The sequence below is a fragment of the Chlorocebus sabaeus genome, chromosome 15 (assembly GCF_047675955.1).
Source record: "Chlorocebus sabaeus isolate Y175 chromosome 15, mChlSab1.0.hap1, whole genome shotgun sequence".
Classification (NCBI taxonomy): Eukaryota; Metazoa; Chordata; class Mammalia; order Primates; family Cercopithecidae; genus Chlorocebus; species Chlorocebus sabaeus.
Genome location: NC_132918.1, coordinates 88,859,087 through 88,880,809, shown reverse-complemented (window position 1 = coordinate 88,880,809; position 21,723 = coordinate 88,859,087).

Here is a 21,723-nt window from a genome sequence, read left to right as displayed (position 1 = left end):
GCAAAGACAGCAGGGTGGGCAAGGAGGGAGACGCCCACCTGAACAGATTGTACCACAAGTAGCCTCTCTTACCCTGCCTCCTGCCCCAGCTCCTGCAGGGCACAGAAATCTCAGGCAGTGCCTGTCTGCTGGACCTGTCCTTCTCTTTCACATGGACCTCCCTGCAGCAGCCAGTGGGTGCCAGCCCTGCCCTCATGCTTGCCTCGTTTCTCTTTAATCAAAGTCGCCTTTATATTGGCAGGTTAACGGGTGCTCCCATAGGTCAGCCCAGGCCCTGCCAGGGGAAAGTTACAGCCATGGACCCACGGCTTCAGGATACCCTCATGGCATCATCTGGTCATTGTGATGGCCCCCTAACTGGTCTGGTCCTCTAGATTCACCATTCTCCGTTCCACCAGCAATAGAAAAGGGTTGAGAACTCTTTGGGAAAGGATGATCATTCATGGTGAGATGAGTGACTGCAGATAGCTGATGCGCTTCTATGTGGTTGAGGGGTTGGACTTGTTCTCTATGACCCCAATGAGTAGTGGCAAACCAGGGCTGAAGGAAGCACAAGGGAGGCTGAATCTGCTTTTATAGTAGGAAGGCATTCTGGTAAAGTACTCTAAAAATGGCATGGGCTGCCTGGTATCTCAGCAAGTAGTGAGTGTATCTGATAGGCTCAGTAGACCACACCCACTGGAGAGACTAGAAGAGTTTTAAACGCCCTTCCTGACTCACTCACCTATTACTATGTAATAAACTACCCCAAACTTAGTGGCTTAAATAACAGTGATTTATTATTTCTCATAATTCCATTGGTTGGCTGAGTTCAGCTTGGTGGTTCTTCTTGTCTTGTTTTGGATCTCTCATGTGGCTGCAGTCATTTGAATTGAAGGATCTAAGAGGGCTCCCCTACTTATCTAGGGCCTTAGAGTTGGCTGTCAGCTGAACTTCCCTCTCTATGTGACCCCGTATCTTTCAGTCATCTAGCCCAGGTTTCCTCATATGGTGGTGGGAATGTTGTAAGAGAGCAGGGGAAGACCTTTAGACCTTCCTAAATCCAAGGCTGTAGACTACACACACTATTGCTTCTGACACATTCTGTTGGTCAAAACAAAGCCAGCTTAGATTCAGAGGATAGGACAATAGACTCCACCATTTGATGGGAAGAGCTGCAAAGTATTTGTGATTATATTTAATCTGCCACACTTACCAAATTGCTTTTGATTCTGAGTCTTCTTCTGGATGATCCCTCGTTAGACCTCTGGTAAGGGCCATGTGGTAAATGTCTATACCTGTGAAGGAGAGCTCTATGTGGACACTAGTTGCTTACCAAATATCTACCACACACGCACACTTTTTTGAAGAGGAGGCACTTATTCTGTCTCTACATAGTCACATGCTTTAGGAAAAACTGGCCTCATCCCAGCTACCGTAGTAGGGTCAGTGAGTATAATGGATCACTGACTGGCCCAGGAATCCAGGCTTATGCTAATTTGATCATGGCACTATTCTACCCACAGAGACTGGTTGGGAAAAGACAATGTAATCCAATGCCAGCCAATGAGACATGAGGGGATGCTTTTCAAAACCTTTTGAGAAAGAAGTTTCTTTATTCATAAGAAAGAACCACTCGAAAGGATAATTTCTCTTCTTCTGTTGTGCATAGAAGTGAGGGCTGGAACTGCTGCCATCTTGTCTCCAAACTAAGGACAAAGCCATCAAAAAGAGGAGAGCAAAGCCAAGAGAACCACGGCGACATGCAGCAGGAATCTTGGTCACTTCGTGTCAATGCCCCGGCCTTACCTCTGGACTTGTTTCAGTTACATGAGCTAATAGCTCCCCTTTATTGGTTAAACCAGTTGGAATTGGATTTTCTGCTATCTGCAGCTGCAAGTATTATATCTGACACAGGGCTTGAAGTTGTTAGATGACAAATCTAATAACAGTTTACAAAGTAGATATTAACTTTTAAAGAAAATAATCACTAACATATTTTTGTTTTGCTTTCCTAGTAAGTGAAGGAATGAAAGACTCATTATCTCATAGTAGAACGAGAAATACCCTTAGACATTGTCTGTTCAATTGAGTCACTTGACAGATAAGGAAACCAAGACCCTTGAGCAGAAATGCGACTGAGATGTCACAAACCCCAGGCACATGTACTCATTACTGTGCTATTCCATCTCCACCTGCACTTCATAGCAGTGCAGTTATTCACATGCCTGAATCACACAGACCACCTGGATAGTCATACTTTAAATATGAACTTAGAACAACCACCTTGGAAATCTGTTCATCAGTTTCTTTACGAATTTGACATGTGACTACCTTATGTCCCAGCAATTCCACCCCTAGGTATTTACCCTACAGGGATGAAATCATATGTCCACACAATGACGTATACAGGAAGGTTTATAGCAAGATTGTTCATGATAGCTAAATGCTGGATACATCTCAGATGTCTGACAATAGCTGAATGAATAAACAACCAATTGTGATATACAATGAAATGCTACTCAGAAAGAAAAAAAAGGAGGAATGAACTACTACCCATACACGCGACAACATGCATGAATCTTCACAACATACTGAATTACGGAGACCAGACTCCAAAGAGGACACACTGTATGATTCCACTTCTGTAGAGTTCTGCAATAGCAAATGTAACCTGTGGTGACAGAATTCAGATCAGTGGTTGCTTTATGTTGTGTGTATACAAAGCGGAGTTGACTGGGAAGAGGCGTGAGGGAAACTGCTGGAGTGAGAGCCATGTTCTGTGTCTTGATGAGGGTATGGGGAAGATGAGTGTATTCACGTGCTAAATCTGAACAAGCACTTCAGATCTAAGTATTTCACTGCATGTAAATTATATCTTGAAAAAAAAAATTTTAACGTGAATTTCTAGCCATGAGCAGGAAGGTACAATATCAACCAGGACAGTTAGGCTGCTGGGAGTTTGCAGTGGTGTGTCCTGGACCCAGGGCTTGGGAGAACCGCTGTCTCTTCCTGCTTGTGCTGATGGCTGGGGTCAGCCAGCTTCCTGTGTTCTCTGCCAGTGCCTAGCTGTCAGGATGGGCCCAACCGCAGCTGCCGTAATAGCAGGTTGGAAGAGACTTTCCCTCTCGGCTCTGCAGCCACATCACAGAAACCAGCCGTACTCTCTGGCCTGCTTCCCTCCACCACTGACGGCCTTAGGGAGCTCACCAAAGAACTTTCCCTTTCCTCACCCTCAGATACCCTTCAGGAAACTTCCAGGGCCCAGGCTGCCCTTTCCACGACCTGAGCTTTACGGGTGATAAACTCTGGCTTTCTGACATTCCAGGACTGCTTAACTGGGTCATTGCAGCAATTCTTGCTATAACTTTTATTTTTTGAATTGCCATTTGTGTTTTCTTCATATTTCCTGCCAAACTGTCAAACCAGGCTCTCTCCAGTTGCCAACATCTGGTATTAAATTTCAAGTCTGGATGATCTTCCAAAACAATGCTTTTTAAGTGCCAGGGAACGTCTTTTACTCACATTATTCATCTGTTCAAATTGTATCAGATTCTCTCATTGATTTCCGAACTGAAATGTACTTTTCAACATATCAAGACTATTCGATTTAAGCCAGGCCTCACGCCGGCATTGGGCCGTAAGTTGCCTGGAGAATATATGATCTATTGTTTTGTTGTTCTCTTTTACTTTTCTATTTTTAAAAATCAATAAATCACAAGTAAACCTTTTAATAAGCATTGAATGAACAAATAAATTCACCTTTCCCCTTACTGTGATGCTTATGCTTTTTTTTTTGTTTGTTAGTTTTTTGAGACAGAGTCTTCCCCTGTCGCCCAGGCTGGAGTGCAGGGGCACGATCTCAGCTCACTGCAACCTCCACCTCCCGAGTTCAAGCGATTCTTCTGCCTCAGCCTCCTGAGTAGCTGGGATTATAGGCGCACACCACCACACCTGGCTAATTTTCATATTTTTAGGAGAGACAGGGTTTCACCATATTGGTCAGGCTGATCTCGAATTCCTGACTTCGTGATCCACCTGCCTCAGCCTCCCAAAGTGCTGGGATTACAGGTGTGAGCCACTGCGCCCGGATGATGCTTGTGTTTTTAAAGTAAATGAAATCTCTAAGATGCCAGACATATGGCACCCAGATAAAATGGTTTCAGGATGTTTCAGCCCCATGTAGTCGGTGTTCCCCGGCTGCAGCTTCAAAATGTGTGCCTGGGATGGGGAGGTCCCACAGCCCCAAATGGCTTCCTCCTGCTTCTGTTGCCATTGTAGCAACCTCCATCTCTTTTCTGGAGAGTCAGGAAGTGGTGATGCCCAGGGACACAGCTTGCCTGGATTGTGAGGGAAAGAACCTGGCTGAGGACAGGAGACTTATTTCTGGTCCTATTTTTGCCATCACTCACTCAGAGTGACTCAGGTCAGTTCCCTCCTCTTGGGGCTGCTGCCAACTTGGGCCTTGGAACGAACTAGTTGGTTTCACCCTCAATGCCTTTTGTGGGTCAGCTGGGGGAAGCTGGAGTACCGGTAGGATAAGCGTGAAGAAATGTCTCCAGGGCTGGGACTCCAGGCTACCTGCTACTTCTTCTTTTTTTTTTTTGAGACGGAGTCTCGCCCTGTTGCCCAGGCAGGAGTGCAGTGGTGCGATCTGGGCTCACTGCAAGCTCCGCCTCCTGGGTTCATGCCATTCTCCTGCCTCAGCCTCCCAGTGGCTGGGATTACAGGCGCTTGCCACCACGCCTGGCTAATTTTTTGTATTTTTAGTAGAGACAGGGTTTCACCGTGTTAGCCAGGATAGTCTCGATCTCCTGACCTCGTGATCAGCCCACCTCGGCCTCCCAAAGTGCTGGAATTACAGGCGTGAGCCACCACGCCCGGCCGCTACCTCCTACTTCTACTTCGAGCAGAGCCATTGCCCTATGATCTGCTTTAAATCTTGGGCTTCAGATTCGTGAACCTGGCCAAAACCACGAAGACAACCACCACCAGCACCGTCACCTGCCTGGTGGTGTCTAGTATCATGTCTAGTATTAGTTGACCCCTAAAGGCCCCTCTAGGCTGATATGGGAGGATTGGTTGCTCCTTCTTAGAGCTGAGCCATGGTGGACAACGTTTCTGACCATCAGCACCCCACAGCACCCCACAGAAGGGGCTCCAGTCACCAGCTGGGGAGACCAGACCAGTGGCACGGCAGAATTGTGCTCTGTGCTAATTTGTCACGTGCACTTTTTGTTAAGAGCTCACCTCTCTCTTCCCCTCCCTCCCTACCTCACTCCCTCCTCTCTCTTTCCTTCCTCTCTTTCCCTTCTTTCTTCCTGAGAAATCGCTGGAGTCTTGCCTGCATGCTGCAGACCTTTCAGCGTCAATAAATTCCTTTTACACTTTGAGCAGTTTCAAAGCGAATTTAGAAGGTGAGTGTGCCTAGCCTCCTGTCTAGACACAATTTCAGTCTGCAGACGGAGCTGGGCCTGTCTGGGATTCTCACATGAGCCCACCTGGGCCCATCTGCTGCCATTGTAAATCTCCAAGGAGCTGAGCTCCTCTGCTCAAGGGAGGGTTTGCAAGTCTCCGCGGCTGCCAGCTGTTCAAAATGGCCCCAGCCAGGCTTGGAAAGTGCTGAATCCGTAAAAACTGGGTGCCTTTAGAAGAGACAGAGAGAAATGTGAATTTTAAAACACAGCACAACTCTGCCACAAAACAAGGCTGAATATAATGTTAATTCCACGGATAAACAGCTTCTGGCAGTGCTTGACTGAGTATCTTGTTCCCATTTCAGTGCCGCACTCTGCCACACATTGCCCTCGATTAAAACATTCTTCCAAGGCTGGGGTGAAACGCAAAATGAGAAAGCTGCAAGGGTTGCAACACCATATCCAACTTGCAGGAACAGAGAAATCTCCGAAAGTATTCTACATGGGGCTGTACATTCCCAGGAATAGTTGCCATGATGGGCATCCCAGTATAAGCAAGCTGTGTCCCATGAAATCCTGCATAGTCAGAGATACTTTTTAACAGAAATGTGGGGGAGAACTGCAGGGGGAGGGTCAGCTCATTCCCCGTTCCTTAGGTGCATTGCTGTGATTTAAGAGATGACGGTGAATGTCATTCTCTGAGTTTCCCAGTCTGGCAATTCCAGACTCTGTCTCTCGTCGTATCTTTCTTTGCACAAAATGCCCTCACAGATCAGTCAATCACTCAACCTGTAAGCATGCATTGAGAACCTCCCGTACATCAGGGGCTGACTGCGTCCTATTTTAGATAGTGACATGGTCTCCTGTGTGCCTTTAGGGCAAGGACCAAGGATTACTCATCTTTGTATATTCTGTAAGCTATTAAATACATGTTCGCTCAATGAGTCACAGAGAAAGCACTCTGTTTTCCTTCCCTTCTGTTCTGTCTCAGAGACAGAAGATCTTGTCTGGTCCTACGTGAACATTAGAAGGTGAAGAAGTTGGCCTGGGCGCTTTCCACCCCGCAGGCAGAAAGAACAAAGGGCGCTGGCTCTGGAGGTGCTCTCCATCATGCTGAAAACTGTGTCCAATCTCATTGTGGGAAGCAGCAGGTAGCTGTGAAAGGCGGCTCAGGCCCCCATTGTTACCACCGTGGCTAAAGGTGAAAGGCCAGTTCGCAGGCAAGGCTCTGACCCTTCACTTTTTTGTTGAGAGTGTCACAAGGTAAATTAATCAGATTTATGTCATTAAGCTCTGCCAATATCTTTATCCTCTCAGCTTTTTCTCTCCAGCAAAACTCTCTTTCCTAGGGGGGGAAAGTTTCCTTTCCAATGAAAGGGGGAAAGTGCTTTTTGTGTTTCTCTCTCAGTTTTCACTTTAAAAGTGAAAATGGCTTGGCACCTATAGAGGCCAGCACAGCCCTTCCTTCGAACAGGGCTCTGGTAAGTTAAAGTGAACTTTCCTGGCACTGCCTCACATGCCCCACGCTCATGGGGACAATGCGGTGAGCAGGCTTGGCTGGCACTGATGGCTTCGTGATTTCCTCTCCTTTGACTAGAGCAACTCAGGAAAGCTTATTAGGGAGATGTCGCCAGCCTGGACGTGGGCTTAGGTCTCCTCCATGCCCAGTCCGGGGCAGTACTGGTACCAGAGCAATAGTTCAGAGGGGCGGGTAGGCTAGACATAAATGAGCAGAAAGTCCTCCAGTCCCAAAGCCGGGGGCTTGGAGCCGGCTCCCAGCGGGAGCAGGAGGGAGGTTGCCCATGTTGCAGGTGCTTTTCAGGCAGCCTCGCAGGAGAGCACCAACTTCCTGCTGCTAGAAATTTGTCTGCAAATTTTTTCTCATTCAGAAGTGACGGCATCCAGGAGACCCTGGCCAGATATGATAACTTGATTAAAGCCTGCACAGGCGACCCAGATGCCCGAGAAGTGGCTGAGAGGGAGCATGCCTCCCTCTAACGTTCCACCAGGAGAGAGCTGACAGGTTGCTGTGCATAGATTTCCTCACCCTAGGCTGTAGGGTGTCCACATTTTGGATTCACAGCCCTCTAAGTAATGCAGCTGTGTTTTGAATACAGCTTCTCTGCAGAGAAAGGAAAGTAACACGGGATCAGTTTCCCACACCAAATTGCAGCACAAAGATTGGATCACTACAAATATTTACTGAGCACCCACTATACACTAAACCCTGTTTTAGGCACTGGAGATACCAGAGATACGGCAGGGAATACTTCAAGCAAAGTCTCTGCCATCACAGAGCTTAGAATCTAGCTTGGGGACACTGACGGTAAATAAATATACAAAAGCACAATATGCCAGGGGTTTGCAATGCTGTAAAAAAATAAATAAATAAAACAGGGGTAGAGGATAGAGAAAATGGTGGGGTAGACAGGATACTCTGAGAACACAGATCAGACAGGAACATCCTCTCTGAAGAAACGATCTGAGGCTAGAGACCCAAATGAAGGCAGCGCATTAGCCCTGCTTTGTTTTTTTTTTGTTTGTTTGTTTGTTTTGTTTTTTGAGATGGAATCTTGTTCTGTCGCCCAGGCTGGAGTGCAGTGGTGCGATCTCAGCTCACTGCAAGCTCTGCCTCCCAGGTTCACGCCATTCTCTTGCCTCAGCCTCCCAAGTAGCTGGGACTACAGGTGCCGCCACCAAGCCCTGCTGATTTTTTGTATTTTTAGTAGAGACAAGGTTTCACCGTGTTAGCCAGGATGGTCTCGATCTCCTGACCTCATGATCTGCCCACCTCAGCCTGCCAAAGTGCTGGGATCACAGGCGTGAGCCACCATGACTGACTTTAGCCCTGTTGATACCTGGGTGGAGAATCCCTAAAAGAGGACTTAGCAAGTGTGAGGCCCCAAGCAGGAAGCATGCTCGATATGTTCAAGAAGTATTCCTTTACAATTATATTTCACTTATGAATGCCCAGAAAAAACCCCATCTAATGATCACAATAATAGCCGCAAAACTTTTGTGCCATACTGTTATGAGGTTTCAATGAATTAATGTTCTTAAGACACGTAGCACAGTGACTTTGGAATAGTAAGAATTTAATAAGTGCTGAGGCTTTTATAATTATGATAATTATTATTGTTTGCTAAGCATTTGACAGTCACAATAATACTACAAAGTAGGAGGTCAAGAACTATCAGCTTCATCTTGAAAATGAAGAATCTGAAGTCCACAGAAGTGACTTGCCCAAGGTCACACTGCAGGTTAGTGGCAGATGGAAGCAGGCTGGGTCCCTAGGGCTGCATGCAGTCACCAGGACAGCTGCTGACCTGCACTGGACTTTGTCTAAGCAAGAGATTAACTTTTATTATATCAAGCCACTGAGATTTGGGGGTTATTTGTTACAGCAGCTGACCATTACTTAACCTAAGTAACAGAATGAACTGGCTCTAGGATGACTGTAAGAGGGTCTGAGCCCCTCAAATAGCAGGGCTCATAGCTTTTGGAGGGCAGAATGCCAGACCTTTTCCCCCAGTTACACTGACCCCTAAATATGTGTGCATTTTTCCAGCACCACTTTGTTTCTACCAGTCCCTCTGCCTGGGTCATTCTCCATCTACTTCCCTAACAAAACCCTATGTAATGTATCCTTCAAGGCACTCTTTGAAAGCCACCTCTTCCAGGAAGCCTTCTCCATCAGCTGTCATAAGACAGCATTTCTTGCCCCGAACTTTCACAGAAGATTTCTGTTTTCTGGGTACCACATTTTGCCTTCTGCCCCAGTTGAATATGGGCATAGCTAACTCCTACATGAGACCACATGCTTCCTGAGGCCAGGCCTCTGACCTCTTTGCTCTCAAAACAGGCCAGAGGCAGAATTCCATTTGAAAAGAGATGAAATAAAACAATTTCTTTTTTTTTTTTAAACATTAATTCTAAATGCTAGGGCAAATAATCAGAGAACGTTCTCCTTGGAACATGTTGGCATTACCTTTCACAAACATTTGCACCCTCATGCAGGCATGTCTCCCCCCGGCCCCTCATCTCCATGGCACAATGACTGTGATGATGTATTTTGCTGTTGCCTTTATGTTGATGTTCAAACTCCTCTTCTCATCTTACCCTCACCAATTATTGAATGCCTTAAAAAAACAATGAAACAAAACCCAAACCTTGCCCCAGCAGATGTGCGTGAGCTGTTTGATCTTGAAGCTGAATAGGAAGCAAAGTATCCAAGACTCAGATTATGGTGCAGAAGAGGGGAAAAAAATCTTAACAGGAACTCTGTGAAGGAGAGAGTTTAGCTTTGATCTTACTATTGAATTTTGCTAGGGGAACGTGTGTTTATATCTATTTCTATTTATCTTTTTTAGCTCCATAATTCTGTGCTGCTGTGTCTGTCTCTTGTAGCACTACAGAAGGGAGTTTTGTCTGGTTTTGTGCAATGCGACTTAAGTCGTTTAAAATAAGAATTTAATTTCTCTGTGAAATAAGGAGAAGACTATAGGTTAATTTATGGATATCTTTTCCTTTAAAGGATTCTAAAATAATTGGGGCCACTTTATCTCAAACCGAATGGAAAAGAGCCCTATTAAAAAGCAGAGAGGCCATGCTTCCCGGTGAGGAGGTCTGACTTTATCGTTTAATTCCTAATTTGCACATCTTCCTCACTAAAGAAAACCCAGACCTTAGAAAGTAATCTGACCTTTGCAATTTAGAAGGAGAGAATTAAAGAGCATTTGTTTACAGTTAAATTCTATTTCAAAGTTTCACCTGAGTGGGATCTCTTTCTAAAAATAGTTAGATAATTTTAAAAGTTAATTTGAGAAATGTACAAAGGCACCTTCCCCTGATATTCTGATAATATAACATAACATAATATAATATAATATAATATAATATAATATAATATAATATAATATAATATAATGACAAAGGAGTGATCAATGGACAGGTTATAGTTGTTCATGCAACTTGTGAAATTGTGGATTTTCCATGAATTTCACTGTGAAATGGAGACATCCATCACAATCTTGCTGTTGACTTTCACTTTGATATGAGGATTTCTGAAATTTTTTTATAACCTTTCTTTCCTTGCATGCATTCTTCAGTTAATTTATCCATTTAATCATCAATATTTGTTATATTTACAATGTGCCAGGCACTTCACTTACACACTTACAATCTGCACCAAGCATTTAAAAACAGATGTTATCTGTACTCCCAAAGACATAAGCCAGCAAGAGTTCCTAAATTAGGTACTCACAATTCCCTATACAGCTGTTTTCAGAATTTGTATTATTTAGTATTTTCCGAGGTATCTCTTCAGCACTAGCCAAATATAAAGCACAATGCTAAGCATGGGCACGAGCAAGGAGATAAATCATGCACCAACTGTGCTTTCTAAGTAGCTTGGACTGGTAAAAGGCACACCAAGTCCTGCTAGGGAGCAGATGTATGAGGGTAGGTGGAGTGGCAGGGATGCTACACAGAAGAGGGATTCCTTGGGCATAGGCTGAGGCAGGAACTTGCCAGCTTCTACATGTCAAATTGGAATGTCAGGGTTCTGGTGTGGAAGGAGATGTTTTTAAAATGCTGTCTAAGGGGCATGATAGTTGTTGGGGTATCCTGCTGGGGCCAAAGCCAATTAAGAGTTAAGCTCCCAAGGGCAACTCTTGCCTAGAACTTACTTAGACTGTCAGCCTTTAGTCTGTGGGTCGCAACCTTCTTAAGGGTTCAAGAGAGACCATCTCAATTCCCCGCCAGATGGAAGCCCCACTGGAGGGAACAGGGTTTTCAAAGATGGTGCCCTCATTCCACCCCCGAAGGACTTACCAAAGCCTTGGGCCTGTTCTTGCTCTCTGTTACCCACCCCCACCTTACTCATAGAATGATATCAGAACTTCATGCTGTACTGGCCTCAGGGGATAAAAGCATCAGAGCAGGTGAAATGCAGGACCTTGGCCTTCTGATTTAAATCAGCCTAGTGTAGCTGTTGGGTCGGTGGCTCTCACAGACCCCGTTCTCACTTCACTGCATTGGAGTCAGTGTCAATGCTAAGGTATTGGCCCTGTGTTATCTGGTATTGAAACTGTTCATGATTTCTCTTAGGGAAGTGTCAGATTTTCATGGTGTTTTATGCCACTATAAGCCAAAGTATTTTAGATATATAACTTTTGATAGGCTATTTATGTTGATAGGCTAATTTATTTTGGTTAGCTACAAATAAATTAAAATATAAAATAACTATATATGTTTTATATCTCTAACCATACATATCTCTGTGAAGGCTCAGTCATTAAACAAGTATAGATAAATGCCTGCTATGTACATTAAAAGTACTTACTATGTAAAAATGAACAAATTCCACAAAGAAATGTTTCTTTTTCTACATTTAGTTGTACAATATAGATACGTGTAGTGCTATGAAACCTTCCTCCCTTTCCCCGTTCCCCCTTCCCTCCTTCCTTCCTTCCTTCCTTCCTTCCTTCCTTCCTTCCTTCCTTCCTTCCTTCCTTCCTTCCTCTTTCCTGGCACTGGTGTCTCTTTTAGGTCCTTGCTGTCGCATTGCATGCACTCTTAACCTGAATGCCGACGACAACCCGCCTTCCCTGCTCTCCAGCCGCCCACCCCAGCTCCACACAGTGCTTCTGAGGAAGAGCTTGTTCTCTCTTTCTGTGTGCTCAGATTACAGGCGTGTGTTAGGCAGGCTGGCCGCCTGCACTCTCTGCCTCTCCGAGGCTTTCTCTCACAGACATCTCTTTGAACCTGCACCTCCCTCCCTCCCGCAAGGGCACGCAGTGCATCTGACCCTGTCAGCTTCCAGGAGCTGGGCTTCTTGAAGTCATTACCTCAGGCCATCCTCTTTGGCCTTCATCACTACACCCAATCACACTGTTGTCTCCATTCTGTTTTTCCTAGCCTTTGAACTCCCCCAGCCACTCTAAGAAAACTTTCATGTTTCCTTTCATCTCTCTGAAGGCTTCCACATCTGTATTTCTCCTGCTGATGTCCAGTTATACGCAGCTAGCCCGGGGAGTCAGGGAGCATCCACTGTTTGGCCTGTTGGCTCCATCCCCTCATGCCTGGGAGCTGTACCTGATTCTGCTCTGAGAAACCATCCAGTGCTCACTGTGTACAGCCTCGGAGGGGCGCTAGCACCATCCGTCAAGGTTTCCAGCTTTGCACTGACCAGGGCTTTGCATGTGACCGTGCCATGGCCAATAAGATTCTCCCTCGGGAATGTGCATCTCAGATAGGCAGGGGCAACTCCAGAAAGCTGTGATGGTCAGTTAGGCACCGCAGCAGCTCCTTATCCAGGCTTTCCAGTAGTTTCCAGTAGTTTCTCTACCTAGATCCTGCCTTGGTTCCTGGTTGTTCTGAGACTGATTCTTCTGATTCTGATTCAGATTCTGTAAGCAGTCCTATATCTTCTCCTAAATTTCTTCTGTGCTTAAGACAGCAAGATTCTATTTCTTTTGCTTGCAATCAAATAATCTGATAAAGTAGGTCAGTCCAAAGAGCTACATTTTTAAGCTCAATTTATATTATGATTATTCCTGGTTGGTCCATGTGGGAGTCTCCAGAAATCTTCTATATTTTGAAATGAAGGTTTTCGTAATTGTGTGTTAGAATGAACTTCTGTTCCCTGGTCTAGAAAATCACCTAAACTTTCTAGACTGAAGCAAGTGAACTCAAGAGAGGCTGACTTATCTACACTGTTCCTTAAATCAGTGCTTCGCAAACTTCAGTGTGCATAGAAATCACCTGGAGAGCCTGTTAAAACACGATTCTTGGGTCCTACTCCCAGAGATACTGATCCAGGTGGTCTCCAGTGGGGCCCTGAAATCAGAATTGCAAACAAGCTCCAGGTGACGCTCGTGTTGTGTCTAGGGATTTCACTTTGAAGAGTGAGCCCTTCAGTATTATTTTCTCCCCTAGACAAGAGAGACTTTGGAGCACAGTAAGATTCCCTCTAGCTTGTTAAAATGAAAAGACAAGAGACCAGACGAGACTTGCTTTCCAAAGTGAGCTTTAGGAATGTGGGTGCCCCTCACCAGCCTCACTATTGAGGTTCGTCCCATTGAGTCCCTGAGCAGGGTGAGATGATGACTGGGTTGGAGGGTGTGTTCGAGGGCAAGGGTCTCCCCACAAGTCAGGCTGGCATCTCCCCAGAGTCTCAGGTTGCTGGGCAGAAGATCTAAGTCCCCTTCAATGGAAAGTTTAAGAAAAAAGCCAGTGACTGTGTAAGATCTTGAGTCAGCAAGACTGATCCCTGGGACTATTTGGCAGTGACCACAACCAGAACCAGGACTAGAGCTGACCTCCCTCCTCCCTGTGTCTGCCCCAGCCTTCATTCCTGACTCAAACAGCCTCTTCCCTTCTCTCCTCCAAACCATTTTCTTCCTCTTCTCCAAAACCTTGCTCTGAGCTTACGTCTCCCAAGATTTCTCCCCCACCATCTTTAGTCTACATCGGCCCAACATCTACATACTCGGCTTTTGAAATACGCCTGATACCAATCACAGCCACTGCTTCTCTGCCCTTTACTACATCAATGGAGTTTTGTTTATCCATCTCAATTATTTATTTATTTATTTATTTATTTATTTTATTTTTGAGACGTAGTCTCGCTCTGTCGCCCAGGCTGGAGTGCAATGGTGCTATCTCGGCTCACTGCAAGCTCCGCCTCCCGGGTTCACGCCATTCTCTTGCCTCAGCCTCCCAAGTAGCTGGAACTACAGGAGTCTCCACTACACCCGGCTAGTTTTTTGTATTTTTTTTTTTTTTTTTAAGTAGAGACGGGGTTTCACTGTGTTAGCCAGGATGGTCTCCATCTCCTGACCTCGTGATCTGCCCACCTCGGCCTCCCAAAGTGCTGGGATTACAGGCGTGAGCCACCGAGCCCAGCCATCCATCTCAATTCTTGCAACAACCTTATGATGTATTATTGCCCCAGTTTATAGATGAGAAAACAAATTCAGAGAAGTAGCTTGCCCAGATAAACTACTTAGGATAAACTAGAGGCAGAATTTAAACATTTCTCTGACTCTAAAACCCTTGCCCCAAACCATACTGCAAACTAAATCAATTCAGGTTGTATGTATGTGTGTGTGTGTGTGTGTTTATGTATTCCTATACGTGTTTTAGTTTTTGGCTTATCCATGTAAGGAAAAGCTCACTCAGGCAGGACCTGGGTGCTCTGGGAGAATATTCTAGTGGTTCTCCCGACCAGGCTCACATCTGATGGAGTACTTAGGGCCATGCTTCTTCCTAGAGCAATCATTCCAGAAATGTTGTTTACCACTAATGTGTTGTTCTCTGATGGCTGACATTTCTGAACACAGGCAGGGTTGGGCACATTGCTGGAAGTGGGAAGCATTTTTTCCTACTTACCAATCATCTGTGTTTTCCATTCAGATCTATGGGACAAATGAGAAATTGACTTCCCAGGAGGAATAAAGAGCTCATTATTTGTCATCAGCTATTGAGAGTCTGTTTTCTGCAGACCATGGGGCTGGATCGTAGAAGGCGGCACAGAGGAGGGCCCTAATTTGGGAGGTCTTGGACGCGGGGTGTCCTGGGATGCCACAGAGTTGCAGGAGGAGGGCCAGCAGGTGAGGGCAGGCAGGGATCAGGCCAAACTTGGGCTGGAGGAAACATCCTTATGGTAGTACTGGTGTCTGGGTCAGACCGCAAACTATCCTTCATGCTAAACCTAAAGGTGTGTGGCAAATGCAGGTGCCCCCTGGAAGGGGTGCACTGTAGTTAAGAGTTTTGGATGGTAGAGGTGTCGGGTATGTGGCAGCACTGGTAACACAGGTGCTTGGTTCATTCAGCCAGGGACCCAGACAGTGGCTGAGAATGTACAGAAAACATTCTCTCTCTCACTCATGCATTCATACTTTCATTCATGCATTCCACAAATGTGTATTGAGTCCAGAACTGGGCACATAGGATATAGTTACAGACAGGACAGATAGTGCCCTTGCCCTGGTGGAACTTGTGAGGGAAGCAGGTATTAAATGCTGATCACACAGAGGGTGGTCTAATATAGTTGTGATTAATGCTGTAAAAAATAATATATGCCATCTTACTGGAGGGCTCATACTCTGTGGCTAGACAGAGTGTAAGTGCCTCAAGCAAAAAGGGAGGAGTTTGAGGCTAGGCAAGTGCAATGGCCACCATGCCTGCCATTTATTTGGACCAGGGTGACGCAAGTGCTTTCTGGAAGCTCAAGCCCTGCCTTGCCCGTGAGGAACAATCCATGTAATTATGGAGGCGGATCCAGGGCCTGTATTGAGAGACTGTGGCTTCTTGAGTGACCACTGGACCTAGAACCTGAAGAGCCGCCATTCAGTCCCAGCCATTCCTTCTCTGGCAGCATGACCTTGGGCAAATTGCCTACATTTCAAGAGGTTTAAAGTCTTCGCAGTCTCAGTTTTCTCATTTGCCAGTGGGAGAAATATTTACTGCTCTGCCTGCTGCATAAGGTTCATGAGTGAGAATGTGAAAGGATTTTGTAACTATCAAAAGCAGGAAATATTTAGGAGCCTCCGCCCAACACACACACACACGTTCCAGCAGGCTGAGCGTAATGAGCCCTGGACGCTTAGGGCCCAGTACAGACTTCAGTGCTAATGAAGCATTGAAAGGGTTGGGTCTGGAGAGGTTCCCACGAGCAGGCTTCAGAGAGATGAGTGTGGCCCAGAGAAGGAGGAAGTGGCCCAGCCTGGGCACTCTGCATGGGGCAGCATCTGGAGGGAGGGGCCCTCCGGGGAGGCCAGAGGTACACTTGGCAAGAGTCAAGAGGCTCGGCGTGGGTCATAAGAGACAAAGGGAGTTGCATGCGGAGCAGGAAACCAGCTGGTGAGGGGACTTGAAACGCTTGGTCATCTCCCTATTTCATTTTGTATAATCCCGTTTAGTCAAACCTCACACTATTTAGATCATGAATTCAGGTTGTTTATCACAGAGGTTTAATTCTATCACAACGAGGAGGGCCTGATCTTTCTACATATATTAATAAAATGGAAAGTGATCAGGCGGTGATGAGAATATGGGTCACTCTTTGAAAACAATATAAAGTTAGAATCTCTGCCTTATGCTATGCAAAAGGTGACTTATTTTTTTTGAGACAGAGTCTTGCTCTGCTGCCCAGGCTGGTGGAACGCAGTGGTGTGATCTCGGTTCACTGCAGCCTCAACCTCCTGGGCTCAAGAGAGGCTCAGCCTCTGGAGTAGCTGGGACTACAGGCACACGCTACAACGCCTGGCTAATTTTTGTATATATTTTTAGAGACAGGGTCTTGCTATGTTTCCCAGGCTAATCTCGAACTCCCAGTCTCAAGTGATCTTCTTGCCTCAGTGTCCTGAAATGCTGGGATTACAGGCATAAGCCGCTACACCCGGCCACAAGGTGAATTTTGAATGGATTAAAAAACCAATATGGTCAGGCACGGTGGCTCACGCCTGTAATCCCAGCACTTAGAGAGGCCGAGGCGAGTGTATCACGAGGTCAGGAGATCAAGACCATCCTGGTTAACACGGTGAAACCCTGTCTCTACTAAAAATACAAAAAAATTAGCCGGGCGTGGTGGTGGGCGCCTGTAGTCCCAGCTACTCAGGAGGCTGAGGCAGGAGAATGGTGTGAACCTGGGAGGCAGAGCTTGCAGTGAGCTGAGATCGCCCCACTGCCCTCCAGCCTGGGCGGCAGAGCAAGACTCCATCTCAAAAAAAAAAAAAAAAAAGAAAAAAAAAAGAAAAAAAAAACCATATGGGAAGATAAAATTGTAACACTATAAAAGAAGTCAAGGAAGAAAAAGCAAGATAATAATTTATGACCTTGGAATATGGAAGATCTCTTAAAGAAGAATCCAAAGCACAAATCTTATGGGAAAATATGGATAAAGTTGACTACAATGATATTAAATTTTTATGTCCTATGCAGAACACAAAAGATAAAAGTTCTACAAAGGATACATTAAGTAAATGGCAACAGATAAAGAGAAGATGTTTGCAAAGTCTTAAACTGATGGGAGTAAATGGAATAGACAAGAAACTCCTGTAGACAAAAAAGAAAAAAAAAAAAAGAGGGAACCCAATAGAAAAATGATCAAAAATTATGAGCAGGCAAGTCACACAGGCACAAGGAAATTTTTAAAATTAACAAGTAAGCAAAGAGATGCCAACCTCACCACTAATCAAAGTAATGCAAAGTAAAATGACAAGATTGTATTTATACTTACTAAATTTGCAAAATAAAAATAGAATATTCAATAATAAATACTGATGAGGATGTGAGGAAATAGGAACCCACAAACACTGCAGGTACAGCCATTCCTGAGAGCAGCCTTAATGTATTATATGCACTTAACTGAAGGACGTGTGTGACCTCTGACCAGCTCTCACTGCAGGGGCGAATACCATGGAAACTTTCACAGAAGTCAGAGTTGTGTGGTTTCCTAGCAGAGAGTTGATGATGACCTCAGGGACCATCTCTGGCGGAGGAAATGGATTAATCAAATGAGGTGGGTACCTACCATGGAATCGTTTGTGGTAATCAGAAACATGGAACTAGAAATCTAACACCAACATGAATAGATTTTAATAAAATGATTTTGTGTGAATGAAAAGAAACAGTATGAGATATACGCTCTCAGTCTCCCACTAGAGTGGCTAAAATGGAAAAGTCTGGCCAAACCACGTGCTGGTGAGGATGTGGAGCAATTAGAACTCCCAGATACTGCTGGTGGAAACGCAAAATGGTACAACTACAGTGAACAACAGTTTGGCGGTTTATTTTAAAACTTAAACAGCTGCCTATCATATGATCCAGTCATTCCCCTCCTACATATATGCCTGAGAAATTAAAGCATATGTCCAAAGACTTGTGTAAGTCTTTTTTCTAAAGGTACTCAAATGTGTCAACTTTATTGTTTCTATATATATACCTATTTTGTACTGAAAATTATAAAAATAGCATAAAGTTTGCCCATATTGCAATCTAGATTTTTGAAAGCCAGAAAATCTAATTATTATGCTCTAGGCAAACTATCCATTGCTTTCTTTATGTACAAATAACTTTGCCTCAGTTTTTTTTTTTTTGAGACGAAGTCTCGTTCTGTCGCCCAGGCTGGAGTGCAGTGGCACGGTCTCTGCTCACTGCAAGCTCCGCCTCCTGGGTTCACACCATTCTCCTGCCTCAGCCTCCTTAGACTACAGGTGACCGCCACCATGCCCAGCTAATTTTTTGTATTTTTAGTAGAGACGGGGTTTCGCCGTGTTAGCCAGGATGGTCTCGATCTCCTGACCTTGTGATCCGCCCACCTCGGCCTCCCAGAGTGCTGGGATTACAAGCATGAGCCACTGCACCCGGCCTGCTTCAATTTCTTGATGTTCGGTTTCGTCTTACTGACTTTGGGCTTCTAAAACACATGGGAATACTTACGTCCTCTTGGCTTCTTTGAGCGAAATCAAACAGTAGAGCTAAAGGTATTGGAATACAGTCAAACTACACAGATCCCTTATGAATTACTAGTGTCATGGTGGGAAGGAAAAGATACAAGAAGAAAAATGCATCCTAGAAGTATTTCGTGGAGTTGACAGCAGCTCCATTTGTAATCCCAAAAAACGTGGAAACAACCGAAATGTCGATCAACAGGGCAATTGGATAAAAACTTGTGGTATATCTGTACAACAAAATACTACATAAAAGTAAAAAGGAATAAACGACTGTAACACATAACAACACGGATGAATCTCAAAACAATTATGCTGCGTGAAAGAAGCCAGACAAAATGCGTGCATATTATATGATCCCATTTCTATAAAATTCTAGAGCAGGCAAGCTAATCTATAGTGACAGGAAGCAGACCAGTGGTTGCCTGGAGACTTCAGGGTCAGGGCACAGGGGCCGTGGGCAGGGAGGAGAGGACAGCAGGGATTATCAAAGGACATGCAACAACTTTTGGGTGTGATGGCTATAGTCATAATCTTTATTGTGGTGACTGTTTCACACATGTGTACATATATCACAACTCATCAAACTGTATACTTTAATTGTGTACGGTTTATTATATGTCAGTGACACCTCAGTAAGGCTGAAAACAAAAAAGTGCTCTGGGCAAGGAGTCTGGTGACTTAAGTTCTGCTTTTATTCTGGGCCCAAGTTACCATGTCACCTTGGCCAAGTGACCCAAACCTAAGAGGCTCGGGTTTTTCACCTGTGCTCTGGGAGGTTTGGGTTGGATACTGAGTAATAAGTGCCAATGCTCTCAGGAGCCAGGAAGGAAATACAAATGAATGACATACGCCAGTTTCACTGTGGAGAGGGGTAGAGGTGGGTAGAGACTGTGGCCACCTGGAGAGCGTTGCTTCTGCTCAGGGGGGCAGCTGCCCATCAGCTTTGGCTATTTGCTGCTTGATGGAATGTGGGCGGTGATGCTCATGCTTCAGAGTCTTTAAGAGAAACCACAGCTCCGGATTTCTCCACTGAAATCTTCCTGTTATCAAATGTAGATAATTAATTTTGAAAAGTTAAAACACTGTGTAGGCCAAGGTCACACATGTGCAGACGAGGCCCAGCCTGAGCCCCACTTGTCTGTGGCCTCTGCACTCTGTGATGCGTGGGGGTGCTGTTACCGCTGATGACCAAGAACCTCTTCTCTATTTTTAGCTTAAGTTGCTTTCCTGATTCTTTTTACCTATACTTCACTAAGAAAAAATTTCCACCAATGCCCATTTGCAACCTGCCTGCTTTCCATATACCATTTGATCTATAGAATGTCTTAACTCTTGGTAGACTTGAATTCTTATTTCTTCATTCTCTAGAGGAGAAGTCCTGGGCGATCTTGCAGAGTTAAAGAGGTTAGTACATACCAAAAAGAATCGAAAGCAAAGACTCGATCAGATATTTGGATACCAGTGTTCAAAGTAGCGTTATTCACAACAACCAAAAGTTAGAAACAACCCCAATGACTATTGACAGAAAAATGGATAAACAAATTTGGTACAATACAATGGAACATGACTCAGACTTAAAAAGGAATTATATTCCACCACATGTTCTACCATGGAGGAACCTTGAAAACATTATCTTAAGTGACATAAGTAAGACACAAAAGGGAAAATATCGTATGCTTCCACTAGGTATCCACGAGATACCTAGACTTGTCAAAGTCATAGAGACAAAAAGTCAAATTCATGAACCAAAGGGAGGAGGAATGAGTTTCCTGGGTGCAGAGTTTCAGTCTGGGAAGATGAAAGAATTCAGGAGATGGATGGCGGTGCTGGTTGTACAACAATGTGAATGTACTTAATCCCACTGAACTCTATACTTCAGATGGCTAAAGCGGTGTGTGTATATATATGTATATTTTATATAATTTTAAGTTCCGGGATACACGTGCAGAACGTGCAGGTGTGTTACACAGGTATACATGTGCCATGATGGTTTGCCGCACCTATCAACTCGTCATCTAGGCTTTAAGCCCCACTGCATTAGGTATTTGTTCTAATGCTCTCCCTCCCCTTGCCCCCTGCTGCCCCGACAGCCCCCAGTGTGTATTGTTCCCCTCCCTGTGTCCATGTGTTCTCAGTGTTCAACTCTAAAGTGGTACATTTTATCCATGATACTTTTTTTTTTTTGATAAAAAGGCAGGGCACATGTCTGGAATTTTCAGATCAGAGGATGTAACGTAAGAGGCTTTCTTTTCAGCACACTGTGCTAAGGAGCCGTGGCTGGAACTCCCATTGGCATGGTGTCTTTCCAACTCCCTCTTCAGGCTCCTCACACACCCAGGGACCACCTGTGAGTCCCTAAGCTGCTCTTCGGCTTCACTCATTTTGAAAAGTGGGTCTTGGCCCCAGCTACACTTTGAGAGCTTTTGAAAAGTACAGATACCTGGGTCCCACCCTTGGAGAATCTGAATCAATTGGTGTGGTGGTGGAATCTGGTCTCCACATTGACTCAGAGCCTTCCAGGTTATTCTAAAACGCAGGCAGAGTTGAGAACCACTGAATTCTGTTCTGAAAAAATCAGCAAGACCTTTTGTGGATATTATAGGTAAGTAAATCAAAACTGCAGCCGATGGTGCTGAGCAGATCCACGGGGTGAGCTGTTGTGGGCAGGCGGGTTTATCCCGGCAAGGGTTCTGCAGGAGTGGGTAGGCCTGGAAGGGGGAATATCTGCACCCCCATTAAGAGGTAAGAAATCAGCAAGCCATGCTTAAGGAACATGTTTGTTGGGAGGGAGGAAAAACAAGGTTAGAATTAAGTAATAAAACATGAGACAAGAAGACCTGCAGTTCTAAGCTGAAGCGCTTGGAGTC